This window comes from Apteryx mantelli, chromosome 3, assembly GCF_036417845.1.
Source record: "Apteryx mantelli isolate bAptMan1 chromosome 3, bAptMan1.hap1, whole genome shotgun sequence".
Taxonomy (NCBI): domain Eukaryota; kingdom Metazoa; phylum Chordata; class Aves; order Apterygiformes; family Apterygidae; genus Apteryx; species Apteryx mantelli.
This window is the reverse complement of record NC_089980.1, coordinates 32,258,587-32,281,256: the sequence shown is the minus strand read 5'-3', so window position 1 is coordinate 32,281,256 and position 22,670 is coordinate 32,258,587.

The window sequence follows — 22,670 nt, the reverse complement described above, 5'->3', positions numbered from 1 at the left end:
AGTTCTGTAAGAACAGATGTCTCTAGTGCAGAAGAGCACAAGTTTGCAGTGCAGCAACATAGGAAAATACTTTGTAGTTCCTGAGGGAAATCCTACATTGCACTAACGGTACTTCCATCAACATGGGAGGTAGGTGGAGGGCATGATGTGACTGAATTATGGGATACAACTTGGTGGGGAAGAGAATGATCCTTCCAGTAAAGGGATTGGCAGGTAATGTAGGCGTAACTATTCAGGCAGGAAGCCAATACTTATGCTTCTTCTATAACTGTTAGCAGCAGTCATTCTAACAAAGAAAACAAGCACTTTTTTGGGAAGAGAAGGTCAATGCAAACGATATCCTAGGCAAACAACAAGACTCTGGGAAAAAGCTAATGCTTATGAAGGCAGCATGGAAAGAAAATGCCCTCTTGGAACACATTACCTCTGAATCCTGCTATTAGTTCCTCAGTTAGGATTGTCCCTTGCCAGGTATGAGAATTTTCTCATGAAATACAGCGCATAGAAGTGATTCTAACAGCCCTCCTTATGTGGAGGGATCAGGATCATCCATACAAAATAGTGTGCAAAAGAACCTCAAAGGGCAGTGGGAGCAGGAAAAAGGGAGAGACGTTCCTCAGGCCTCGAGGATTTCTTCTGGTCCTTCTCTATAGAGCAGTAGTGTGGTCTCCTGGACAGAGTACTGCATTGCCATTCAGCTCCTACTTCTGACTACCACGGATCTTCTAGCTGATTTCAAAAGCTGCCCCAGGTCAAAATTTCCTTACAAAACCCACTTTAAAAAAATTTCTAAAAGTCCTCTCTGGAGCACTGCTGTTAAATAGTTAAGATTTCTACGACAGCTGTTTTACATTTGTATCGTGCCCAGTTCCTTTGTACCTGGAGAAACCCTGTTCTTCACTCAAGTGTTAGAACAAGCACAACAATATTGATGTTACCTTGAAGGCCTAGGCAAAGCTGAAGTACAGGGTACGGCACAGACTGAGAGAGCAGGACAAAGCTAAAGAAAGACAGTATTGTGCAGAGTGCGTCTGTCAGCAAGCAGAGAGCAGGCTCTTAAGCTCAAATAGTGTAGCAGGTGCTCCAGAAGGCAGGTACTAACAGTCTGAGTGTGTGTGGTACACAAACTGCAAATTTCGGCTTGAACGCTTCAGGCCATTAGCAGGTGCTTCAGGCAGTCATCCAAATCAAAGTAAGAAAGTGGAAAGAGCCAAATGCTGGTTAAAGAGGTTTGCAAACCAAAAATCCCAGTGAGGGCAGATAAAATGTTTCCCTGGCTGTGGGAGCCGGCTAGCAAGAAAAAGCAAACAAAAAGCACACGCAATTCTTGTATAAAGGCTGTGTTGGGGATTTTACTATCCTGTACTCCAGCCCCACGATGCAAATGCTGGCTAGGATGCTGAGGTCAGCAGTTAGATGTCCTACGGTGGTTAGAGACAAGGCAGAAAAGAGCTGGCATGTGAGGAGAAGAGAGGGCCCATTTGATAACACTTCACTTGAGCATGTGAGGGTTTCCCCTCTGGGTATTGTCCCAAAGAAAGCTCCAGGCAAGTTTCGACTGGTTCATTACTTGTCACATCCAGAAGGTGAGTCAGTTAATGATTACATGGACTCCCTTTTGAGTTCAGCTTCACATGTTTTCCATCAGAGAACTGCACTCTCATCAAATCACATACCACTCTCAAACCACAGATATACGGACGGGATCTGCTTTTTCATTGCTTGGGGCACATCTACAATTATTTTCTTTGTCAGGATTTCACTGGCAGTTTACAAACCGCATTTTGGGTAGCTAAAGCCCAGAGCTCACACTCCATGTTTGAGGTGGCATTTTTTATACTAAAGTACAGGTCAGTGCCCTGGCTCTTGCCTTATTTGGATTAGTTTCCAAAGGGCCCAAGATGTCAAACTTTCCAGACAAACAGCCTCAGACTAACCCAAATATTAGGGCCATGAGGCTGATGGGGTTTCCTCATAAAAGCTGAGTACTTATTTCCCCAATGGTAAATTCAGTGGGATCTCTTCAATCTGGAACAGCACTACTTGATCTAAGGCACGATACACAAAACCTAACAAACAGGATGGGCTGCTCCAGTTGTTGATGCAGACTGTAACAGCCACCAACAATATATTTAAATCAGGTGGTCACTTGAACATTATTGGTAAAGTTCTCCTCGCTGGGATTTGTATCATTTGCCAGAGGCTAGCAGGCTTGACAGAAGGAGAGAAACAAATTCTTTTCATGAGAGTAACATGAGTCAATATGTGGAAAGATACTTCCATCTGCTCTGTGTTTCTGGTGACGTGACATTACCGTATAATTTGGTATACATTTCTAACACAATACATAAAAAGAGATGGCTTTGCAAGTATCTTTTATGCCCCGTATCTATGGAAAGTCCCAGAAGTGATACAAGTAGCCTATCAAACTATTTTCAACGTATGGAGCTCTATGAGCAGCTAAGCTTCACAGTGGAAATGCTGGAGGGAAAAACGTGTTGCTGTTTATTTCACAGAGTCATGGCATGCACGGGCATATCTGCGGTGCAGTTCTAAGAAAGAAAAAAAGCAGGGAGAGAGCATCAAGAAACACATCATATTTCTTAAATCGCTCTCTGAAGAGCCACAGAAATCACCAAAGGAACCTGCTGCGTCCAGCAACTTGTGGATGCATGCTATACTAGAGTTAACCACTCAGTAGAGTGGCCTATGCTGTTTCTGCATTAATTTTGTGTTCCTGTATGTTACCAGAGCCCTGGGACTTTCATGGTCTGTGGGCAGCAAATCAGCTGAGCCAAAAGGGAAGGTTCCACCTGACTAAGCCAGTAGGGGCTATATTAAGCTTGTCTCAGCTGGAGGTCATTCTGCATATTTTGAAGGCTGCTTTTTTAGTAGTTGGTCAAGCAATCGGTATCCAGAAATTAAGAGCTTGATTTCTGTAACACCCATAAAACACAGGGTGGTTCTGAAGTCTAGACCGTACAAATGGAAAAATTTTAATTTCTAAAATGTTTGATCATAAAAATTTCTTTCGGGGCCAAACAGGCTCTTGGGTTTGTTAAGCAGTTGCTTCATGTCTCATTTCTAGTAAGTTGCTTGTAGCCCAGGAGCCAAGAATTTGTTTTTACAATTCCAAAACATTTTTTGAGACTTTGCGACCAAGTGGCTTTGCAGTGGAAATTGATTTCTGCCACCATCTGTCGTTACATAGTTAGGAAGTGTTAGCATTTTCCTTCAAGAGGAAAGTAGTTTGGGAGAATGCATGGCCAATCCCAATGGAATACACGCTCTTTTCCTTACTGCCATTTTAGGAGGAGGGCTTGGCCTATTTCTCAGCAGCTGTGAAATTGTCATCAGTAAGATTCCTTACAAAGCTTGGTGGCACATGGAATATATTGCTCACTTCTTAGTACTGTAAAAACAACCTTGCTGCATAACTGAGCTAGGCAAAGAAAGCAGGTGCTTGATAAAAAAAAGCCCATCATGTATCAAGCACTTACGGACTTTGTGGAAACTCTAGACAAGGATAATTCTGAGACAATGTTGTTTTCAGATTAACTGAACAGTATTTTGGAGAAGCTCCTAGGCTCCAGAGGTGGAACAGGCCCTTAAAAAATGAGTAGGTGAAATCACTGTATTGCAGGACAACCGAACGTTCTGAGATTCATGACGTCAACACACTAACATTTCAAAGTGAACCTAAAAGAAGTGTCTGTAAGACATTAAAACCACAAGTGTCCAGTCTCAATGTTTGCTGTGATAGGAAACTATGGATTTAACATCAGTTTTAGGTCATCTGATTATGTCACAACCTGGCCTTATTTTTACAGATACGGACTAGACAAAGAGTGAATTATGCAAAAAAGAAAAAAAAAAATAAACATGCCATTCTGGTGAACTTATACATTGAACTACAAATACAGAGCTTCAGTTGAAGGACTTTAAGGTCTCCCTACAGAAGATACCCAAACAGCAACAAAGAAGAAGTAAGCTTGCTGAATGTGTTTAAATCTTAAGTGTGAAAAGTAGTCAATAACATTTTCATACAGAGCTGGAGAAAACTAATTCCAGAAAAGAGAAACTGCCAGAAAAGGGATTTTGAAGAAAAGCTGTTCATGTTGCCACCACTATATATTCCATAATTAATGGTTACTCTGCTATACACATGCATACACAAACATATATACATGATCATCTGTGCCGTGATGTTCCTAAGAGAATGGCCACAGCAGGTAAAACTGAAGGGCCACTTAAGCTTACTGACTTATTTGCGACAGTGGCAAGCAGCAGATGCTTAGTGAAGATTATGGGGCAGGCAGATAGTGACAATTCCCCAGAATACTTTTCCCAACTTCCAGCTATTTGTGACTCAGAGACCTCCTTTAACACTATCACTGTTCATACAATTTTTCCAGATTAGCAATCTATTGTTTTAAATCTTCACTTGCAGTTACAGACCCTTTTAGAGCACAGGTTCCCAAGCTATACAGCACACGTCTAGTACTATGCAAGCTACTTCATCTCAATATGGAGACATCCAGCCTGCTGCCCTAATCCCAGAGAAGAGGACAAAAAAAGTGTTTGAGCAGCACACGTTTTGACACCTAGTCCAGCACAGAACTGGGGTCAGCTGCCACCATTACATTACTCTACAGATCCATCCTTCCATGATGGTGATGGTTTGGAAGTCCTGCCTTAGATGTTATATTTGGAAGTGGCACATGTACTAATAAAGCAATAAATACAGATCTGTTATGGATGGGGCTCTGAAGCTACCCATTAGTCTCCTGTCACTGTTTAGGGAGCACAGAAGCAGTCCTTTATCAGAACGGGATAGGGAATAAGTTGCAGTACACTGAAGAAGTACCAGCCACATGAATGATCACTGGACAGTGTGTACCTGTCAGGTCTCCACAGTAATACACTGAAAGGGGCAGTATTCTTTTAGAGGTATCCATAAAACTATTTGTTGTTCGTGGTTCAATATGCTTGTTATTTATGCACCTTCTTATTGCACAAATAGCTGCTGTATGCTTTACCAACCAATAATGTGTGCTTAAGCCAGAAAAAAAGGAAGCTGAAGGAAAGTGCCAGTGCTCAAGAACAAAAGGCTCTGCTAGCAGTTTCACACTCTATTCATACAACAAGCAAACCAGAAAATAATGCAGACTAAAGCCTAGCTAAGTCTAACTAAGCAGGCTTAAATACCACATAGCTCTTTTATAATGCTTTTCATCCAGAAATCTCAGAACATTTTAGAGAGGCGTACAGACTGGGGAAGAGCCAGAATGCAACCCACTCTTCTTGACTCCGAGGCTCTTGCCCTTTCCCTAAGACTACATCACTAACTACAGGTATATGCACTCTTCTCTTACAGTTGCAAAGGAAAGATGCAAGCATGGATCAAAGGTAGAATTTTTTCCTTAATTTTCTATTCACTGATTGCTTTTTATACCTTGTTTCAAATGTTTTGTGTTCAAGAATGCTCACAATGCAAATATGTTGCTCCATCTACTACTGCATGCATAGGTTATACTGCACATATGATGCTATCCTCCTTTCAGTTACAATAGGAAAGTGGACAAAAACTAAGCTATGCATTCCTCTTTCCAAAACTTTTATTCTCTCCCACATACAAAGAAATAATAAGTTCACCAACCAGCAACAAACAATAAAAATTACTGTATTATCATAGAGGAAGCAAACAGAAAACCATGAAGAGTTTATTAGAAATAGAGAAAACTCAGTACTCTTTTCCCTAAGAGACAAGCTTGTAGAAATTATCACAGAACTATGGTTTCTTTGCAAAATGCAAATGGCCAAAACAGAAAAAATGAAATCTTGTAAAGCTCAAAGTTTCACTTTCAGCGTGAACTGTAAAAACCTGTACTGATTGCAAAACAAGTCAATAAAACATACCAGTGATCACCTGCATTCTCAAATCAGAACACTACACAGTCAACAAGCAAGTTTTGATATTTGCTAAAAAAGTAGAAAACCAGAGTAACAATTCAAAAGACAGTGGATACATTCCAGATTTACACCAAAGAAACTGATCAGACTTTGGACTATGCTTCTGAATTTTAAGTCTTTGTTGAGCAAATTATATTCAGCATATATCAATGTATATGGGCTTCTGAACAAGAGAGCTAATATAACTTGCGTATGAAAAAGAACGCACATCAAATCTCTCTCTCTTTTTTTTTAAGGTTTGCAATGAAAATTGTATTGCTTGGAACAAAAAGGAAAAAAAATGACTAAGATTTTACCTGCATTCTCTCTGGTTAGAACTGCTAGCGAATGAGGTAGTTTGAGCAAATTCAGTCTAATGGGGACTTAAATAGCATCTTTTTAAGAAAATACTTTTTACCACAGGCCATCTAAGACAGGTCTTAAGAGTGGCCCTAAAACAGATCTCTTCTATGTTCATGTAAGTTTATTTATTTTGTTTGCTCCATTTTAATGTATGTATACACATTGCCTTTTTAGCCTTCTTCCAGCCTCCACACTCCCAATCTATCAGCCAGACTCAAGGGATAAGTATTAAAAATGACCACATTTAAAAACTGTACCTCACTCTGTAACAGACTTCACAGAAGCAGAAAGACTAAAAAGCTGAAAAGTTCCCCACAGTTTTTGCCTATTAAAGTCCACAGCTTGCCAACAGCAGGCCACATTTTAGTGTCAAAGAACAGGGCACTGTATTGCATTTCTGTGTGATGAGTAGTGCTGGTAATCCTGACTCTTTACATTTCAGATCACACTGTTTGCAGAAAAAGTCAACAGCACTGGGATGCTCAAAAACACCCTGTATTACTACATGAGGATGCAGGATGCTTGCTGAGAAACAATGCTGACACCAGAATACACTTGATACAACATAAAAGCTTAGATGTGGTTGGTTCAGGAAGCAGTTGGTTAAAAGAAGAAATCCTCATCAGACTTACTTAAAAATTATTTTACACCCACCCCGGTAGGCTGCACCATTCCCCATCTTACAATATTTTCCCCCATTAAAAGGAAAGGGATAAGTTTCCATTCATCAAGTGAGTCAAAAGGCAGGGGAAAGTCCTTGAAAAGAGTAATGCAAGGAAGTAGAAGGAAGGACTCAATCAACTGGCAACCACACAGAAGCCTTCTGCTATCTCCCACTGTGAAGTAACAGTATCTGAGCTATAGATATGTTTGTCAAACATATCTATAGCAGGGATAATTAAGTTAGTGCAGCAAACTAGCTGCATGCTTTGAAGTGTTCATGCAGTTGCTATACTAACCTTTCTTTCACCTGGTAGGTTAAGCTCACCATCCCCTTGCACCTATTTGCAGACTTGTGACCTATACTCTGTCCTCATTATCACATCATTTATGATTGATGAACATACTGGAAATGATATTCAAAGGTTTTGTTATAAATAAAGGAGACTTACAGAAGCCTAAATGCAGCCTTCTTTCAAAGAGGAGTAACTGCTTGGAATTCCTTATAGCTCCTTTCTGTCAAAGAGTTCAAATACTTTATAAACAAACAAGTGCTCCTACAGGGCAGGTATTGCTATTTTTCCTCTTGGAGGTCTCTTTTATGATTAGTAACCAAATCTTGATTCTCAGTTTCCTAGTTTAAAAATGAAGAAAATATATTTTTGCCCTGCTTTGCAAAAACACTGCATATATCTCAATTTCTATGCTGGTATCACTCAAAACAACAGGGTCAAAATGTAAAATAGAAGGCTTTAAAACTGCTGACTTTGGCAAAATTTCTTTATCTTACGATATTATCAGCAGCTATACCCTTCCTGTAAAAATCAGACCTAAAGGGATGGTGAGGATTCAGCTGAACCCTGTACTGGGGTCTGTGTCACAGGTAAGGAGGCTCTTACACAGAGCACCGTGGGAGTGTACCGAATCCGCAAAGATACTGCTGCTGATTCCCGCTGAGCTCGGTCAAGCCCAGACTTTATGCTGTATGCTTTGCCTTACAGCTGGAGAATGATTTCATATGTAAAGATCCTCCCTTAACTACATCCTCCTATAAATCAGAGTTCTCAGCTGCCTCTTCTTCCTGTAACTTGATAGGAGCCTGTTGCCAATCTTGCCTTTTCTGCATTAGGTTTCTATAGTTAAAAAAAATTACCTTTACTTACACCGGTGTACATCTAGCTGGAGCAGCACCCTGTGCATGCAAGACAGTTTCAACACATTGACTTTGTGCTGAAACGGTCTAGCCCAGCAGGCTGGATCCTGTATCTGCCAGTCGCATCGGCCCAGGGGCACACGCGCTCCTGAACTTCGCTCCACACAGCAGTAACCGGCATTTCCTTCTGAGCAAAGGGCAGAATTATGATAAAAACTGCATAAGCCCTTGTGCCTACTCTACTATACAATTTCTACTGATTTTGTGAGACAGACATGCATCTTTAGATATTCAGGGATATGAGAAATCCTAGTTCAGAAGAGACCACCATCGACACGGCAAAGACACCACCCTAACTGTCTTTGTAATATCTATCCTGTGAGAGCATATCGGCCTTCATTTTCCAGGAACATACAGGCAGATGCATATTCTTTAACCTGTTCACTTAACAAAAAGAAAAAGCCTCTTGCTGCATTAGGTTGTTGCCATGCCACCTTTGCCTTTCTTTCCAAGTTAGTTCTTCACTACCATTTTGGTCCCTGGTATTTCATTTTTTAGATGCTACAGGACAGCCTGAAGTTGTAGCCACATTTTATATAAATAGGGCAAAAAAAACCCCTCACCTGTAATGCTTCACCTGTACTCATGAAACAACCCGTAAAAATGTCTGAAAAGAGTCGAGAAACCAACTTCTCCGCCTACCTTCAGCAGGCTCCAAAGCTGCTTTCAAAGAGACAGAGCAAACAGGAATTAAAACGCTCAGAAGCTTGCCTCGAAAGGAAGACCGCTTTCGCGAGGGCTCTGAGCTCAGTGGAGAGCCAGTGTTTCACCTGCGCGGCGGCACCCACTGCTCGCAGCGCCAGGGAGCCATGGCCGGCAGTGGAGACCAAACTTCCTCATACAAACTCAAGATTCAATTTTCTGCAAGATTACCCACAATAATTAAAAGGTTCTGTAATTTATCCTTAAAAGCCAGTGATTACGGGATCCATAAGAATTGATCTTTTATCTTTTATCTCCTCATATACTGTGCATGTGCATATCATATGTAATATGGTTCACCAGATGAATGCTGGCAATATTTTCCACTAATTGCTGGAGTTACTAAACTGAACCTTAACTAAAATTAAGTTGACTATTAAAAGCTCAATGAGTAACCCAACAAACGGAAGTGCTGTATATAGGACTTAGCAAGCATGTAAGTGATCTGGCAACCACAAAGACACAATATTTGCTGAACTTCCTACACTTAAAATTGGTTACATACAACAGCCATACATTCATTATGCATTAGGGTTTAGCATTCACAATACCAGCTCCTCCCTGCAATTGGCCAGCAATTGGTTTCTTTATATCTCCTTAATGTGCTATATACAATTTGTGCTCAGTTTTGTCACTCTGTGTAACGTGTTAGTGTCTCCGTGCAAGTCCACGAGCAGATCCCTTGCAGCAGAAGAGGTAAAACAACAGAACAGGCAACCTTATAGGATTGCCCCTAACAAAATTTACAGAACTGTTTGTCCTTCAAATTCCACAGTTGGATTATATGACAAATAATTCAAAAGTACAAATGAAATTATAAAAGATGTGCTTTGAAATTTTAAAAGATATGCTTATGAGCCAATATTTGTATGTATTAAAACACCAAAATAAATGTATTATAATTTAAGCATGCTATTCTGAAAAGGAAAAGTTAGTGGCTTGAAAATTACAGGATAACTTATGATACATGTAGTCTCCATGTAAGTAACAGATCTCCCTGTATCAGTTTTAAAAGTATATAAATAATATTTTTAACTATTAGGATATCATTATTATAATCAGTTTTTCCAATTTTATCTACCTAAATATATACACAACTGGTTCTTGTAAGGAATGCACATAATAATTGTTATTATACATTAAGTTTATTCACTACACATATATGATTTTTATGATTGAAGTTTCTAAAATTTCAAAGAGCAGATTTTATTATGTGCTTGTATAATTTCTAGGCTATACCCCTATATAGATACGTTTTAGGTTCTGTACTGTTGTATACAGAATTGTACACACGTAACTAAATCGAAACCAGCAATAAATAATATTGAGGTTCTATATATTCCAGCTATCTCTGACAAATTAGAAAACCAGGAAATTCTCTGAGAAAAAGTTCTCTTTTTCAGGAAGAAAAACAAAAAAGAAAAAATGCTCTTACCTATTAATATATATTAAATGATACAGCCATTTACAACTTTGGGATAAAAAGAAGGAATGGTTCAGGAGAAATTCTTACATAGTTCCTAAACACAACCCCTCGGAAAAAAAAAACCCACAGTATTTTATAAAATAAAAGGTCAAAGTGAACCTATGCAGAGTTTTGTGAAAGAGTTAAAGCTATTGATTAAAGACTATTTGCTAATAAGAATGCATCTATTTGAAATAGGATAGCATTTGGGACTACTCGAACAAAAGTCTACAGAAAACTGATAAATCAAGGAACTGAGCTGGATTTAAACAAACAACAGACATGGCTAAGAACACATGAAATGTCACGAGTACAGCTGAAAAACAAGTGATGGCTCAGGACCACTTACTCAGCTACTAACGAGACATTATTTGCTTTCGCCTTCACAAAGTGAGACAGCTTTCAATCCAGCTACAGCTCAAGCAATTCTTAAGACTGAAGTCTTAGAAAGTGATTATTATTTCTGGGTTCACACATGGAACACCCCAACGGGTCTGACTTTTAGAAAATTAAGCATCTGCCACACATCACAGAGACAGGCAAAATCTTAAGCAATTTCTGCGAGCTATAGGAGAAGTCTCAACAAGTGCAACAGCCCAAAACTGCTGTTATGAAGTACTGAACCTGGGCTGCTCAAAAAAACCCTTTAGGTGCAATAACATTTTGCATCGTTGTACCTGATTTTTAGGTGCTCTGCCCATATAACGGAGCGCTCAGCCCTGTTGGTTACCCTAGTGCCTTGGGCAGTGCAAGCAAATTCACAAGTGGCGTCACCAAGTAGAGATTAGCCTAAGACCACCGGCAGGAAAGGACCAAGGCAGAGCTGTACCTGAATGCAGCACCTCATCTCTATGTGCCTTAAGCTGCCATACTCAGATTCCTCAGTTCTGAAGTCTTTTTCAAGGGTCTAGGCTGCTCCCGAGAGAAACTCAGTGGCGGGTCCTTTCTTTCAAGGACAGAGCTGGAGAAGGTGGGAGATGTCACACACAGAAAGTCACCGTTTTGCAAGAGGAGCTCCTGCTTTCTGAAGTCTGCCAGGACGTAGGGGAAAAGGCAGGCGCAGAGAGGCTCGACCTTGTCAGGATGGAAGTGCTTGAGAACATCCAAAAGCAGATCTTTGGACACCTGGGAAAGCTGAATACTGAAAACTCACATAGGCTAGGCAACTTCTAAGGTTAGGTGGCAGTTCAGGAGGGATACTGAGAATGTCAGTTTTTTCTTTCAATGCCTAAATCCCACTTAAGTCCCACTTAAAGTATCTAATCTTTTTGTGGATCTGGGCCTAAAGCCTTGCCAGGAAGGAGAGAGTCTATGCATGCAAAAGTTGACGGTCAGCAACAGTCTGGTTCTGTTAAAACTGAAATACACAGAAAATGACTTTATTTTGTATAAAGGAGTAATGCAGCATAATCAAAGAGGAGTTCTAGTTACCAAAAGCTAATTTTAATCCAGCTAATTCTGATCACAATTCTGTCTTTACACCCAAAACAGTTTTGTTGACCTGGAGAATTTCATAACCCATAAACCCTGGGTCTTCAATAACTCCTGGGAAGAAACAAATTTGGAAATGTACAGAAAACAAAAAGATTATATGAGCCGTCAAAAACCTTCACTTACCCACACAAGCTAAAAGGTGAAACTAAAAAAAGAGCACATATTTATAAAACACTGTACTCCTTAAAGAGTTAATAATTTAAAGAACAATGTTCTATCATTCAGTGACCAAATAGTTTGCCGTGCTCCATGAAACTAAGTCATTTTAGTCCAGTTCTTCATAGCCAGGAGTCCACCTGACAAGAGCTACCAATTTATTTCTCACTTATCTGCGCCACTGCAGGTGGTCTCAAGAGTGAAGTAAAGTGTGAGCAGACCTGGACCTTGGCTTACCCTCTATTCCCTACATGTGGCACCTCCCTTTTATCAAGGTGCCTGTGCTTACACATTTTGAATTTAGTTGTATATTTTCATATACAAAAATACCTAAGTGACAAAAGTGGTCTTTGAATAATACTAGTAGATTAGAATTACAATCAGAAAATATAACTTCCCATTATAATTCCATATAAGGGTGTTTAGAAGGGAGATTACCATTGTTATTACTAATTATTTTAATGGTAAATATTTCATCTTGTTCCAAAATATGCTCTGTCTAGCATTGCCACATTTGACTTATTGCACACTGAGACTTGCTAAGGATAAAGCACCGGGGTCTCCACTTCCAGGATTCAAATACATCTTCACAGAGCTTTGGCTCAAATTAGAATTATTACCTAAATCTTCTTCAGGTACCCTTCAACACAGTATCTGAACTTTATAAACTGGGGCAGAAACAGGGGAAAAGTGCCTTCTAGTCCCCCCCGTCTGCAGATGGGAAAAAGAGTTCTGGGAAGCCATCCACTAACTTCTGAAAGTTTTACATTACAAAATCAGTATTTGATGCAAAATACATGAGAGTACACAAGAACTTAGGTCACAGATTGTAAAGATGCCAGAGATATTTTGAGCAAAGGAAAATTGCCTGTTGTCCCACGTTTGTTAAGTCCAGGGAACCATTATGCACATTTGCCCTCCTGCCTGCTTCAGTATCTTTCCAAATGGCAGCCCGGTTTCTCCTGGCAGGCACTGTGAGTCTAACTTTCCCCCCGGTTCTTCAAGGGGTCTAAGAATTATTAACGCTTGGTAATTAGCACATGGTAAGGAGGCCAGTGTGGTTTCCCCAATTTACTTGGATATTGGTCGGGATTCTCACTGTGCTTTGACCTGCATTTTACTTTCAATTTTGGATTCCTACCAGGTCCTGTACGCAAAATTAAGGCAGCGTCTTTTCTCTTTAGCCATCCCCTCCCTTTTTGTAAAGTTGCAACGTCGGCCTGATTTACGCAGGTACCCTCTGTGTGACCACCCCCAAAACGCTCCAGCGCTGACACAGGCCTGCAACAGAAAGTATTTTGTTCATTAGGGCTTCTTTTTCCAAATATTCCTGCTTAATCCAAGGGCTTTCCTTTCACTTGCTTTTCAAAAGTGCTTATTTTCTGTTGAAGTCAGTCTACTTTTGCCTGTATGAAGCGAGTGACCTGCTGTTACTCTACATATATGCTAAACCTTACTTTCCTTACTCACACAGGCAATCCCACCCAGGCTGGCAAGTCAGCTCAGAAGAACAGAAAGCAGGATTTGTCCTGCATCTACCTATAAATTTTTAGTTGCAACCTGTGTTTGACAGAGACTGGTCAGCTGTAACAGACTGATGAGAAATTCTATAATATACTTCTGGTTGAAAAATATATGAATCATAACTACTGGTAAAACAACATAGATGTATGTGACACTATAAATATAGAAATAATCCAAGTTCCATTTTAGGAATTTTATAATCTAATTTATCTAATAATATAAATATTATGCTAAGTAAATGCATAAAACAGTATAAGGCAAGATGACAAAGTCATCTGCAGAACATTAAGGGTTAAATTTTTGGACAGGTTTAGGGGGCCATGGAAGTTGTGAATTTAGAATTACTGGAGAATTGTTATATGAAATAAAGCACCGAGTTATTTTTGCTTGCACTGCTTACTTACTGACTACTATTATTATTCCAGGTTCCTTCTTACAAAGTGCGTGTAGTTAGCCCAGGCATGACAAGGAAGTAGCACCCAAGAACAAATTAATGGAGAAATATTAGTGGAATGCAGCAGGCTTGGGGGCGAGCCTGATTTGCACAGTGATTAAGCAGAGACATTTGTGCATTTTGCGTATACATGTACATAGGTTTGGTCAGCACATACACATGGAAAAGGACTTGGTAATGGTTAGAATTTGTGAGTGACAGCCATGTGACAGCTGGGAGTCAGCAAAGATTTTGTAGGGATGGAAATTCCTGAGATAGGACACACGACTGCTCATGGGATCTGCATGTGCCTATCATCATGCTGTATTATAATAGCTGACACTATGGTTTACCAGTTTTCCAAAAGAGAGACGCTATAAATTAGGAAGAGGATCTGAGGAATGATGGATGAGAAATGAAAGTCATAACATTTAAAAAAAAAAAAGAGAGAGAGAGATAAATATAACTTGTTTTCCTGTTATCAAAACAAACAGAAATCTCCAACCAAGCCACACAACAGTACTAAAACTTGTATTTCCATGATTTATCTTTAGTGTCAGGTTACTATTTCTTTAGAATATAGGTATTTTTTTCTTAGTAACTTACCTCTTAAGGCCTTGATTCTACAAACACTTATACAAGTACTTAGTTTTAAATCTGTGAATAATCACACTGCTTAGTTTATCAAAAAGCATACATTTTCAGAATCAGGGCCTAAGTCATAATGTGTGATTAAACAGCAACATTTCCAAAGAACTGCTTCATTTTCTCTTCCATGAGTCTTAGGGAAACGTGAAGCTATCGGAGATGTACAATTTAAATCCAATTCGAAAAACCGAAATACTTTCCCTTTAATACAGAATACAAGCTGATACAGTATCACATGACCTTTACCGTAATTTCTATTAAAATCATTTCATGTCTGGTTGCTTCTGCTATCCTGGCTCATTTGTATTGTTTACAACAAGTCATTGCTCCCGACAGTTAGTGGTGGCTGAATCCATGGTTACCAGTTTTTACATTCACTAGTTAAATGGAATGCAGCTCTTCTGTGGGGTTTCATGGAGAAAGCTCTTAAGAAACCACAATCCCGCTATCAATCAGGCTAACCTGGGAGAAATTAATCTTAGAAACATAAGTATTGTTGCATATTAAAAATTTATTGAAAGGGAGCTCAAGGCTTTTATTTGTTGTAGTCGCAAAAGTGGACATGTTCGGATCTGACTTAGTGCACAGAAGACTTAGGTTATGTGGTCTACATCTGACATTCATCCATGTTGTGCCTTCTCTGGCGCTCACTGCTAATAAAACTGTACTGTTTAAAGCTTTTTTTTAAAAAAAAAAAAAAACTTGAACTCTTATTTTACCAGAAATGTGCTCGGCATATAAATAGTGCTTAAATACAGGTTTAACCAGACTGCAGTCCCAGCAAAGTAACTTAAACAGACACATATGAGATAGTAAAACACAAAATAGACAGCTTTGAACAGAATTCAATTAAGACAAAAAAATACCCCAAACAGCGGAATGTTGTTAACGAGTAAATTAAGCCTGCAAACAAATATATTTTACTGCTACCTAAGAACAATATGCACTAATTCCATTGCCCTGTTATTTATAGTTTGTTGTAGGGTGGGGTTGCCAAAATCAAAAAGCAAAGAAAAAAAACTTATTTGCAAGATGGATACTAAAAACATTTAAAATGCCTAATGATATAAGAAAAGTTCTCTATAGTTTGATGGCTATAATAATTGTCCCACAAGCTACATGAGAGCAACAAATAGTTAAATCAAACATATTACTAGCTCATCTACTGCAAAGTCACTGTATCAGAAGCCCGAATTGATTTGTTTCCTTAGAACAAATTGAAAATGAATATAACGTAACATCTGAAAAAAAATCCCTACTGCACTGCTAATCGGATATTGTATAATGGTTGATTGCAGCTTTGCACTGTGCTATTGTTGCCTATATCATACATACTTACAGGTTCTGGGTTCTTCCAAGAGTTTGGTGCAGTTTCAAGGACAAATGTCTTAAGGAAGTCTTTCTACTGTGCAGCAGTGATCCTAGGTCTGATCTCATTACATGAGCAAAGTGCTAAATCTGACAATATAAAAGAAACTTCCTGTGTGAAGAAGAAATCTTGGAAAGTCTCAGGGTTAAAAAGGCTGCTTAAATGTGCTGGTTGATTTGCTCCCTAGTTGTGTATACACAGTAGCAGCTGATCTCTGTTTGCAGCCCTGCAGAAAGAAACCTTTGCTGAAAACCAATGGCATCACATTTCAGTGGAGCTATTGCCAGGCTCTGGAGAGCAAAGCAACCTTTGACAACTTCACCCAGTTCAAATCAGTGGGGTTTACTGCATGTCCAGCAGGACTTCTGAAACTGTATATTTACTGTATTACTTTTATTAACACTGATCTGAAATCCTTCATCCTAGTCAGTCATGATACAGGCAAAAGTCTCATTCACTTTAACAGGAGGTTTTGCCTCTGTCAGGATTAAGAACTGCAGAATTCACCACAATATATTTTGCTTGTCTTGACTGTGGTGTTTGCAGATGAGAAGCTGTTAGCTGCACCCAAAAACATTTTAGGTGTTAGAATTGTTATAGCAAGTGCAGTAGGTGTCCGGTTTGTCCTAAATTCATTCGAACCTGCCTTGCACCAGTCTCACACTTCTCAGTTGTTTTTTTCAGATACAGAGTACAAATAAACGGATTTGGGGGGGCGGGGGAAGGTCTCTCCTTTAATACCTTATTTGCAACCAAAACCTTGGAGTGCAACACCCAAAATTTGGCAAAGTTTGGAATTCTGACCAAAGTCAAATTATGACTCTAAATATTTTTCTTGCTGCCTTAGCTTGTGTCTCAGCCCTCCAGAACTAATAAGGGAGAAGTTCAGAACTTGGATTTGGTTCTGCGGTTCTTACTGATGTCCAAGTAAACTAATAAAACCAGAACAGCAACGCTGAAAAATGTATCTGCTGCAGCTATATTGACTCTTAAACTGAGAAGCAATACTCCAGACACATCTTCATATTTGATTTTTAAAAATTAACAATAATTAATTATGATTTTGTTGCTTCAACATTTAGCCGAGGATAATAGTAAGAACCATAATTCCGTATGTTCCCCCCCCACACATTTAGAATGTGACTGTATAGCATGCAAACTGCTTTCACAAAGGGATCTACTTCTCTTTCTAGAATAACAGAAAACCTCAGAAAGAAAATTTAGAAGAGTGCCTCTTATAAGCGCACAATTGCAGACTTTGGTCAGGAGTTGCTACATGTTGTTTTTTTCTGGGCATTTGAAAGACAGATTATTCACCACCCTCGTTTCCCCTGAAGCGCTATGACTATTCCAGCTACTAGTATATTGCGTGTTACTTCTTTAATATTTTGAACTTTATTTCAAAGGGCAGAAATCAAAACTGACAGTACATCAAGACAGCATGCTTAACAATTCAAACAACAAAATAATTGAGATCCTATGCATACACACAGAGTATGAGTATGTGTGTTGCACTCACAAGCACAAACAAGTATAAGGGTTTGTAGCCTGATTTTCAGACGTACTCGTAGTTCACGTCCTCATGCTTCTTTGATTCAAAAAGCAACAACAAGGAACAGAAATCTGCTTAGTAACAACAACAAAAAATCTTAAAAAAGGTAACAACAGTTTATAGCACTGGAAGCTACTGATTCAGCATACACTTCCTCGCTACCAAAATGTTCACAAAGAGCTTGTCTGCTTGTCTTCTTCTGAGAGAAGGATCCTGTCAACCCCTGGACTGTGCCACCTGGGAAAAATGAAACTGTGCAGTAATTGCTGGAAGGCTTCATCTTACGCTTCTCCACGGAGGGATGGTGCAAGGTAGTGAACTGAAATTCTGGCTGGGAGACTGAGCTCTTCCAGGCTCTGCCGCTGACTGGCTGCGTAACCTTCAGCTTCACCTTTCTGTGTCTTCACTTCACTTTACCTTTCTGTGTCTAAACCAGCACATTAAATTTAATGTATGTTGCAAAGGCAAAGTTTCTCTGCCTCAGTTGCTCAAGCTATGAAACCGGGATTGCCTGTTGGAGAAAGGTAATGGACTAAAAACTGAAGTTTTGAGTTCCACTCCTAGTTCTGCCAGAAGAACACCGGTGACCTTGGACAACCTGCTCTCTTTGCCTCAGTACCCAGTCTGCTGCGCATACTTTATACACTTTGCTCTCAACGTTTGTCCACCTGGTCTCTTTTGAATGTAATACTTCAGGAAAGATTAGTTTTTTAAAAAATTCAGCACAGAGCAAAACAAAATCTTTTTGTCAGAGGGAACTTAAGACACTGATTTAATACAATTAATAACACCCCTGTGGAGGTAGGAATTTCAGTGAATGAAATTTCCTGATCAAGAGCCTTTACATGCATAAGTCTCTATGCAGAAAGGCTAAAACTCCCGAATCCTGCATGAGAACGGTAACCTGGCTGTATTCAGCAGTCTTGCTCCACACACCAAAAAACTTCATTTGTCAAGTTTGGGGAATGTCCACTCTGACTTAGATTCCCCTTCTCCATATTATCTCCTATATGACGATGTCACATCTGTCACAGCTATATAAATATAGATCCAGGGACACGGCTCCTTCAGTTCTCTTCTTTTGTAACAGTATACACTGATCAGACACAATCACTGAACACACAGGGACTGCAAAATCTTTCTTCTCCCAGTCTTCCTACCTGTACTTCAACCTGCTGGACATTCTGTCTTTCCTTATTCTCTCCTTTCCAAATTTCTCATTTTATTTACTTTTTGGAGTGCTCACAGAGTTGCATAAGGCAGGGAGCATGGTAACTTTGTGAAAAATGTGAAGACAATCCCAAGTCCCTTTTCCAGCCTTCAAAGGACAGGGTAAAATAGTCCGGCTACTAAGAAGGGGCTGCAAAAAATGTTCAGAGAAGACAGGGAACCAAGAGTTAGGACAGAAATGAAGAGGAAGCAGGCCCTGAGCTGCTGAGATCTGAGAAGCAGTATGTCTCCACTCCCTCCTCCATCCTTCTCCAGCGAGAAGGGCAGCACTGGGGAAACAGCTCCCACTGTCTGCTCTTTTGAGGTCTGAACTGGTACCGGTGCCAGAGGTGGGCAATGCCATGCCTGCCTTACATCCACCATTTGCAACAATTTACAAAGCTCTCTTATTTTTTATATGCAGGTCTTTTACAATTCAGAGAGATCATCAACAGCAAGCTATATAAGGCTAACAGTGCAAACAAATAAAACACAGTGCAAATTTTCAGTTTTAGCATGAGTCTCGGGATGTTTCTTGTATATGTTAAAACTGTACTTCCAAGAGCCAAGTAATAAGATATCAGCTTTCGCTTTTAAGAAAAGAGGTTTCTGGGCTTGTAATAAAGGACTAATGACTGAAAATTACCCCCATAAAACACAAGTCCAACACAAACACATCATTTCTAAAAGTCAGACCTTTTAGCTAGTCTCAAAATTTTTCAGTATCAGCTTCATTTTTAATTATTAATCTCTGAATCCACACAGAGTAGTGAAAAGTACACCTGATAGCGCTAGGAAGGCCAAACTCCAAGACACAGACCCTACCTTTTTGCTCAGACACTTACAATTTTGCTTGATACATCAAATCCCAAACTAGACTGATCCAGACCTGTCTAATTTCTGCACAGGTACCAAATGTTTCCCATCCCCAGACTATCCAAACACATATATACTGTGGCTTTTGGGATCTTTTTTAGCATTTTAATGCATTTGTATTCTTGTCAAGTACGGAACACCTTCCTCATTCTCATACACCAAGTCACTGCACTCTTCTCATTGAAATTCCTCCATAAGTCACTTCCTTTTAATCCATTAAGACCTTAAACCAAAACTAATACAGTCATCAAGACATTTGTATGCCTAAGCTAAGTATTCTTATTATAAGCTTTGCAGTACCTGGCAATTCAGGATTCAGTCTTTTCTGTTTTGTTTACTATACTCACATTTTGTCTCACTATACTCACATTATGTGTACAACTAAAATTGTTTTTTCATACTGTTCTTGTCATTTATTTTTTCTCTAAAGTATCCAGCATATTTTGAAACCAATATAAGTGATAATATAGATTTAAATATTGCCATGGAGGCATCACTATAAATGTGACATTTGGAATAATTCATTCAAGGTGTCTAGATCTAATTTAAATTCTTTCCCAATTTTAACCAAGGCTTCACAATCAGATGAACTTAAACCAAGGTGTATGACTTCATGCTACACTGGTAATCCACGCTAACTAGGAAATAAATTTTCAGTGATTAAGTTGAATTGTTCGCACAAAATGCCAGCTTCAGCTTTTCACCCATACAAAATAGCTTGGAAAATATATACTGCATGTGTTTATTATAGCTACAGTTGCTATGAACATCTATAACTCTCCAACAATTTCTTTGATTTATGTTCAAAAACATACAGGGCATGAAATGATGCCTGCAACCTTACATTTCCCTCAAGAACATTGTGGGGAGAAGATATACTCCAAAACATCATGTTAGATTCCTTGTTATGTCTCCTTTTTAAAATAAATGTATGATAATCAATTACACATGCTTCAAAGAAACTGCCACTAGATTCCCCAATAGAAAAGCTGCTTTAGAAAAGTTCCATTTTCTTTTCCCCTAATGGTTGAGTAATAATAAGAGATCTTGCTCAAATATTAAGGGGAAAATCATGTTATAAAGGATAGGCCCTGCTCAATATGTATATGCATGTGCAAGCTTGTGCATGCCTAGACTTGACTTGGAACAAGGTTTTCAGAAAAGAAACATCTCCACTGATCAACATACTAACAAAAGTGTATGTGTGTGAAGATCTTACACTTGATCTCCTCTTCATAAGTGAATCTGCCAGGTTGTAGTAACTCGACTCATGTCAAGAAAATGACACATAAGTTAATGTATTAGGCTTGACTTTCCTTTCAGCCTCAATACGCAAAACATTTGTTTAAGAAGCTCAACTAGTTGTAGCTTCCACTAGAAGCACAAACCTGCAAATGTTTATAGGAATATCAGTTAAGCCGAATGGGAGTTGTGCCATTAAGTCTGGTGCGCGTCGGATTTGACTTTCCAGATCTGCCTGAACTCCACGCAGATGCTGAAGTGCATATTTTCTCCAGACTACCAAGGCCAACGGTTATATTCCCTTAACGGGTGAGCATAATGTGGATGACGGCTCCCTGGCCTTTTGGCTCTGGCACAGGGACACGGGCAGCAACCCGGGACAGGACCCTTCTGCCTAGCGGGAGAGGCAAGAGCAGCTGGGCATTAACCCAGCGCGCAGCCCCCGGGATAGAAAAGGCCAGGACCTTCGTCTCCCCTGCTTCAAGGAGTTTTGTGCTGGCTGCACCCCAGGCAGGTTGTTCCCATTCCCTGCATCCTGGACTTTTAAAGCCCTGCATTGCACCGCAAACTGCATACCTGGCAAACAATATGGAAAACTGGACTGCACAGGACAAGCACCTCTAAGTAGGACTGACACCTACTGGCGCTGAGTTTCAAGTGAATATGGAGCGAGCTGGATCGGAGACTTGTTTTAAACAAAACGCGGCCCTGTTCATTGCTGCAAGCATGCAACATTCATGCGCTAAATATGGAAACAGAAATAAATTTGCACATTTCACCCAGGTTTTTCTGTGTTTCTTTGTATGAAAAGCTCAAAGAATGACAATTCACATGGGAGGAAATACTCACTTGCACGCCCTTTTAAGAAGTGTAGCACTATTTTATCCATTAATAATGAAGACTTCAAGGAAGAGGGCAGTTAACTGCACGTGCGTGCCTATTGCCCAGGCAGCCCCAGCTAGATAGCATCAACAGTTGTTCCCCTATTTTCACAGTGGGAAATAACCAGGTACTAGCTGTATAGGAATAATCAAGAGGAATCTAGGTCAAAATCAAAGCAAGACTGCTCTGTCCATTTGATGAAACTCACATGCAAACACAATACCAATGTAAAAACAAAGACCTTATTTGTAATGGTTATATCTCTTAAGACTGCTAAATAAGTGTGAAAACATTAGACTGCTTTGAGTAAAAGACATATTCCTTTCATTTGACTTTTGAAAAGGCATTTAAAATCAATATAAAATTGCAATATTAGGAAATTTTATAATCACTATTTCAAACAGGCAGACTTGAAAGGGTCTCTCGTTCATGGGTAAATCTTCAGTTAGTTTTTCTAGTACCAGTGGTTCAATCGAAAGATTCGCCAACTGCCCCCTGGAGAAAACTGAAGATCTGCATTTAAATGGAGATATAGTATTTCCAAATGCACAGTACCTGGAAGGCAGATACTGTCAAGGTTTCTTAGTGAGTGGATCTCAAATTGTATTAGGTACATTTCAGCGCTGCGACTATCCCCATTTCACAGGACTGCAGCTATTTCCGTATCATTTGTCTGCATGCATATTTTGTAATATTTGTCCTGATAAGTCAAAATTAAACCCTGATCCACAACAAAGCCCTCACACACTATCAACAAGGAATTACAACCTTATATATAATTTTCTGATATGCACAATGAAGACTATATTAGATAGCTTGGCTAGAAATCTTAAATAATTGAAAAGTATGATGACTTAATAGAGTAGTGAGCTTGGTTTACAATGCAGCCAATTTAGAGTCATAAAAACACTGTGTAAAATTTTTATCTTG